The following is a 6,000-nucleotide window of genomic DNA, read 5'->3' as shown; positions in this document are numbered from 1 at the left end:
TAATATAAAAGATTTTCTATCTTTTAAAATATATTGCAAAAAAAACACATATTGCAGACAACCTAATAGTTGAATAATCATTCAAAAAACATTTTTAAAATTTTATTTATTTGTTTATTTGAGAGAGAGAGAGAGAGAGAGCGAGCACATGAGCTGGCGAGAGGGGCAGAGAGAGTGAGAGAGAGAATCTCAAGTAGGCTCTACAATCAGTGTGGGTTTGATCCCACAAACCTGAGCTGAAATGAAGAGTTGAGTGCTCAACTGACTGAGCCACCCAGGTGGCCCCCCAAAATATTTATTGAATGCCTAATACTCAAGACTATATTAAACATAGATGAGCAAAGGAGATTAGCACATGGCTTCTACTTCTACTGAGCATATTGAAATCCAGTTGAAAAAAACATACAACATGATGAAAAGTTGAGTATTAATGAAAAGTTAAATAACTATCTACAATAATGACATAAGAAAATAAACAGTACATCGAGGGGTGCCTGAGTGGCTCAGTGGGTTATGATGGGTTCCGCTCAGGTCATGATCTCAAGGTTTGGGAGTTTGACCTGCATTGGGCTCTCCACTCTCAGTGTAGAGTCCGCTTTGGATCCTCTGTCTCCCTCTCTCTCTGCCCCTCCCCCACTCATTCCCTCCCTCTCTCTCTCTCTCTCTCTCAAAAATAAATAAACATTAGGAAAAAAAGAAAAAGAAAACAGTACATCACTAGTGGGAATGTAAAATGGTAAAACCAGTGTGGAAAACTGGCAGTTTCTAAAAAAGTTAAACATACACCTACCACACCATCTCACAATTTCACTCCTAGGTATTTAGTCAAAAGAAATGAAAATACGAGGATTTCTTTCACACAAAGATTTGTACCCGGGGTGCCTAGGTGGCTCAGTCAGTTAAGCGTCTGACTTCAGCTCAGGTCATGATCTCCAGGTTCGAGGGTTCCAGCCCTGCCTTGGGCTCTGTGCTGACAGATCAGAGCCTGGATCCTGCTTCGGATTCTGTGTCTTCCTCTCTCTCTGTCCCTCCCTTGCTTACGCTCGGTCTCTCTCTCTCTCTCTCTCTCAAATAAATAAACATTAAAAAATTAAAAAAAAAAAGATTTGTACACAAATGCTCACACAGCTTTATTCACAGAAGTCAAAACGTGAAAACAATTCCATTAAAAAAATTTTTTTTCAGGCGCCTAGGTGGCTCAGTAGGTTGAGCGTCTGACTTCAGCTCAGGTCACGATCTCGCTGTCCGTGAGTTCGAGCCCCGTATCAGGCTCTGGGCTGATGGCTCAGAGCCTGGAGCCTGCTTCCAATTCTGTGTCTCCCTCTCTCTCTGCCCCTCCCCCATTCATGCTCTGTCTCTCTCTGTCTCAAAAATAAATAAATGTTAAAAAAAAAATTTTTTTTTTAATTTTTTTTTTTAATGTTTATTCATTCTTTGAGAGAGAGAGAGCAAGTGAGCATGCCCAGGGGGAGGGGCACAGAGCCACACACAGAATCCAAAGCAGGCTCTGGGCTCTGAGCTGTCAACATAGAGCCCGACCCGAGGCTTGAACTCATGAACCATGAGATCAGGAACCACAAGTTAAACCAATGGAGCCACTCAGGCACCCCAGCAATTCCATTTCTAAACCTATAGCACAATGGTCAGTCTCATTCTTCAAGAGTAAAATGGGATCAGTCATGAGGAGGAAAGATTCAGCATAGGGAATATAGTCAATGACATTATAATAGTGATGTGTGTGACAGATGTCAGCTCTGCTTGTGGTGAGCACAGAATAACGAATGTATTGAGTTGTCAACCATTATGTTATACACCTATAACTAATGTAACATTGGGTGCCAACTACACTTTAATAATAATAAAAAGAGTAAAATGGGATCAAATTTTGGAAATGTTTCTCATTTGAATAAAAACATGTTTTTGATTAGTGGCACCTGGGTAACTCAGTCGGTTAAGCATCTGACTCTTGATTTCAGCTGAGGTCATGGTCTCATAGTTTGTGAGATCCGACCTCATGTTGGGCTCTGAGCTGATAGTGCTGAGCTTCCTTGGGATTCTCTCTCTCCCTCTCTCTCTCTGTCCTTTCCCCACTTGTGCACGCACACTCTCTTTCTCAAAATAAATACATAAACTTAAAAAAACACAACTTGTTCTTGGTTGGGGGTGTTACATTAATTAAACAAGGGGCTATTAGACTGGGGTGGCTCTAATGCTTTAGTAGCCTATGTAAGCATGTAAGCAAACTAAAACCTAGGGCTGTAATGTCTTGATGTTAAGAAATCAAAACCTAACATTAAAAAAAAAATTTAACAAAAAGGGGGCACGCCTGGGTGGCTCAGTCAGTTAAGTGCCCGACTTCTGCTCGGGTCATGATCTTGTGGTTCAGTAGTTCAAGCTCCAGGTCAGGCTCTGTGCTGACAGCTCAGAGCCTGGAGCCTGCTTCAGATTCTGTGTCTCCCTCTCTCTCTGCCCCTCCCCTGCTTGCATTCTGTCTCTGTCCTCTCTCAAAAAAAAAAAAAAAAAAAAAAAAAAATTAAAAAAAAATTAAAAACAAATCAAAACCTAAAGACAACAAATCACTAATAGCCTACTAAGCCTTCCCAAATAATGCAACCATTTTATTTATTTATTAAATGTTTATTTATTTTTGAGAAAAAGAGCATGAATGGGGGAGGGGCGGAGAGAGAGGAAGACCACAGAATCCAAAGCAAGCTCCAGGCTGTGCACTGTCAGCAGAGCCCGACATGGGGCTCGAATTCATGGACTGTGAGATCACGACCTGAGCTGAAGTCGGATGCTTAACCGACTGAGCCACCCAGGCACCCCATAATACAACCATTTTAAACTACGGCCAACCGAACAATTCTTGCTTTGCTTCTACCTCTTCTCCACCGAAGTCTTTCCCCAGCTCCTGTGGGTGGTATCCTCCTAACCACTTCCAGCTGGGCACTGCCCCATTCGATTTTTGCTCAAACTCTTAAAAATGTTTAATATGCCTCAGTTTATCTTTTAACAGGGAGAAAGTTCTCTGTTCGATCAAGCTTGCTAATTGCGCTATTCCAACTTGTTTGTCTGCTCCATCCGTTGTTTCTGAGAGAGGTGTATTTGTCTCCCCTTGTGACTGCGGATCTGTCACTGTCACCATTTATTTTCAGTCTCTGTTTCGTTCATTTCAAAATGATGTTACTTTATAAAGATTTATGACTGATAGCTTGTGCCTTTAATCATCATGAAATACCGTTTTTTGTCCTTTTTTAATGCCTTTGCCTTAAACTCTACTTTGTCTGATTGTTAATATTGCTACGTAGGCTTTTGTTCTGTGAACATCTGTCCAATAAGCCATTCTCCATTCTTACCCTATTTGGTTTTATGTGTATCAATTGCAAACAGCATATGGTTAGATCTTGGATTTTTCACTCAAGAGAGGCTTTCTCTTTTACAAAGATAATATAATCCATTCACATTTAATTTTTATTATTTGTATGCTTGGCCTTATTCCTTCCATATTATTTCATGTTTTGTACTTACTATGTTTCTCATGTTTTCCTCTTTCCTTGTAATTTCTGGAATGATGCTTTCTTGTTCTTTGCCTCAGTTGCTCACCTGTCTGTCTTTGTCTTTCCTAATGTTTTGGTTCTGCAACAAGGGTCTTAAAACTTTTTTGTTCACCTGGTCCCTAAAACAATTTAGTAAAACTACATACCCCCCCGTATATTTTAAATTTAACACCTAAAGTTCCTCATCATAAGTTTAAATGTCATTTCTAACATAACTGGGAGTATTGACATTTTAAAATAAAACTTTTCCAAATCATTCTTTTAAATGTGTTCAATGGAATGTGAATACGCATTTTAAAATATGAGCCAAGGATTTGACCAAGAGTGGCTGGCTGTGGTGGAGGGTTGGTCCGTTCCAGGTCTGAGGATTCAACTAACCATTGCTAACAGGGTGGTTACAAATATTTGCATACATGAGGATTTAGCAAATAAGTAACCATATTGAGATTAATGGGAGCCTGTGTCAATTAACTGAGTTAAAATTATGAAAAGAGGAAAGGCTAGAAAAAACTCTTTGGTGCTGGACTGGAGTCATTGGTGTGCACTCATGAGCTTTTAATACAGATAGATGGATATAAAAATAAGTATAAATGTACATAAGTCTCTTTCTATATCTCTCTATATACGTGCATATGCATATGCATGCACAATAAATATATCTCCTAATTCCATCCACTGAGAGGACCTAGAAGTGATGATCCCCTAGAGCAGGGAGCACACCTAGTGCCCATATCTGTGTCACTAAACATCATTTTCCACTAAAAAGAGTCAGAGCTCATTGGAGAAATGGCCAATTCCAAGGTGGGGCCTGTGAAAGAATGAGTATGGAATATCTTATTTTACCAGAAAATAAAGACATGCTTAAACAGAGATTAGGACATGTCAGAGAGGACACGTCAAAAACAGACTCTGATACATGCTACAACACACATAGCCTTGAAGACATTATATTAAGTGAAATGAATCAGATACAAAGGGACAAATGTTGTATAATTCCACTTACACAAGGCACCTAGAAGAGGCAAATTAACAGAGAAAATAGAATAGAGGGGCTAATCTAAGAATAACTAGAGGCTGGAGGGCTGGAGAATTATTGTTTCATGGACACAGAGTTTCTGTTTGGGATGATGCAAGAGTTCTGGAGATGGTTGGTGGTGATGGTTTTACAACAATGTGAAAGTACTTAAGGCCACTGAATTGCATGCCTAAAAATGGCTACGATGGTAGATTTTATGTTATGTATATTTTACCACAACTTTAAAAGGTGGGTTCTCATTGGCTGAGCCTGAGGCAGTTTGAGAATAAAATAAATAATGTAATAATAGAGTCTTTTTAACCCACTGAGTAAAATAAGACTTTATGAGTGGATAATGATATAAGCAAATAAATAAGAAGAGAAAGTTCTACCTCATGGTAGAATTCCAGGTAAAAATGGAGAAGGAATGATGGAATTAGGAAATCGCTATTTGGTAATCATTATAGTAACAATTTAGGCAAGAAGCATCAATGGATACTAAAACTGTGGGTGAAAGTCTAATAAAAAACAGGATAGGTAGATATCTTAAAATATCTTTCGATAAAATACTCATTAATAAGTGTAATACTTAATAATTAACTTCAGAGTGGAGAAACTTAACAGACAACCAATTTATAGTTATAGGTATAATCACTGATTATGGGACAAGTCAACATCATGTACCTCCTGATATGATGCACTAAGAAGAACACAGCAACACTGTGATATTGCTGCCCTAAATGCATAAATCATGAAGTAACATCAGACAAACCCAACCTGTGGCTTATCTGTACATTTCAAAAATGTCAAGGTCAGAAAAGACAAGAAAAGACCAAGGAACTGTTCCCAATGAAAGGACACTAAAGAGACATGGTCATCACCATATGCCATATTTGATCTTTGACTGGATATGGGACTTTAGAAGACATTATTGGAACAATCAGAGAAATTTGAATGGAGTGTGAGGACCAGATGGTGATGTTGCATCTATACGTATGTTAATTTCCTGATTTTGATGGTTGTGCTGCAGTTATGAAGAGAATATGCCTTGGTTTTTAGGAAATATGTGCGAAGTAGTTAGGAGTAATGGGGCATCTTATCTGCAACTTATTCATAAATTGTTCAGCAAAAAAACAAATACACTCTTACATACATACATACAGAGAGAGAAGGGAGAGAGGGATTGATCAGGCAAACACAGTAAAAAGTTAATTGGGGAGTCTGAGTAAGGCATCTGAGTGAGAAGTATGTCAGAGCTCTTTGTTCCCTCTGTCTCTCTCTGCTCCTCTCCCGCTTGTGCTCTCTCTCTTTCTCAAAATAAATAAATAAATAAATAAATACTTAAAAGAAGAAGAAAACAAAAAATCAGAACCAGTGCAGCTGGAAAGAGATTTGATACTCACTGATGACTGTCATTTCCTTTCTCAA

Source organism: Lynx canadensis, chromosome D3 (genome assembly GCF_007474595.2).
Source record: "Lynx canadensis isolate LIC74 chromosome D3, mLynCan4.pri.v2, whole genome shotgun sequence".
Lineage (NCBI taxonomy): Eukaryota > Metazoa > Chordata > Mammalia > Carnivora > Felidae > Lynx > Lynx canadensis.
Note: the sequence above shows the minus strand (reverse complement) of the source record.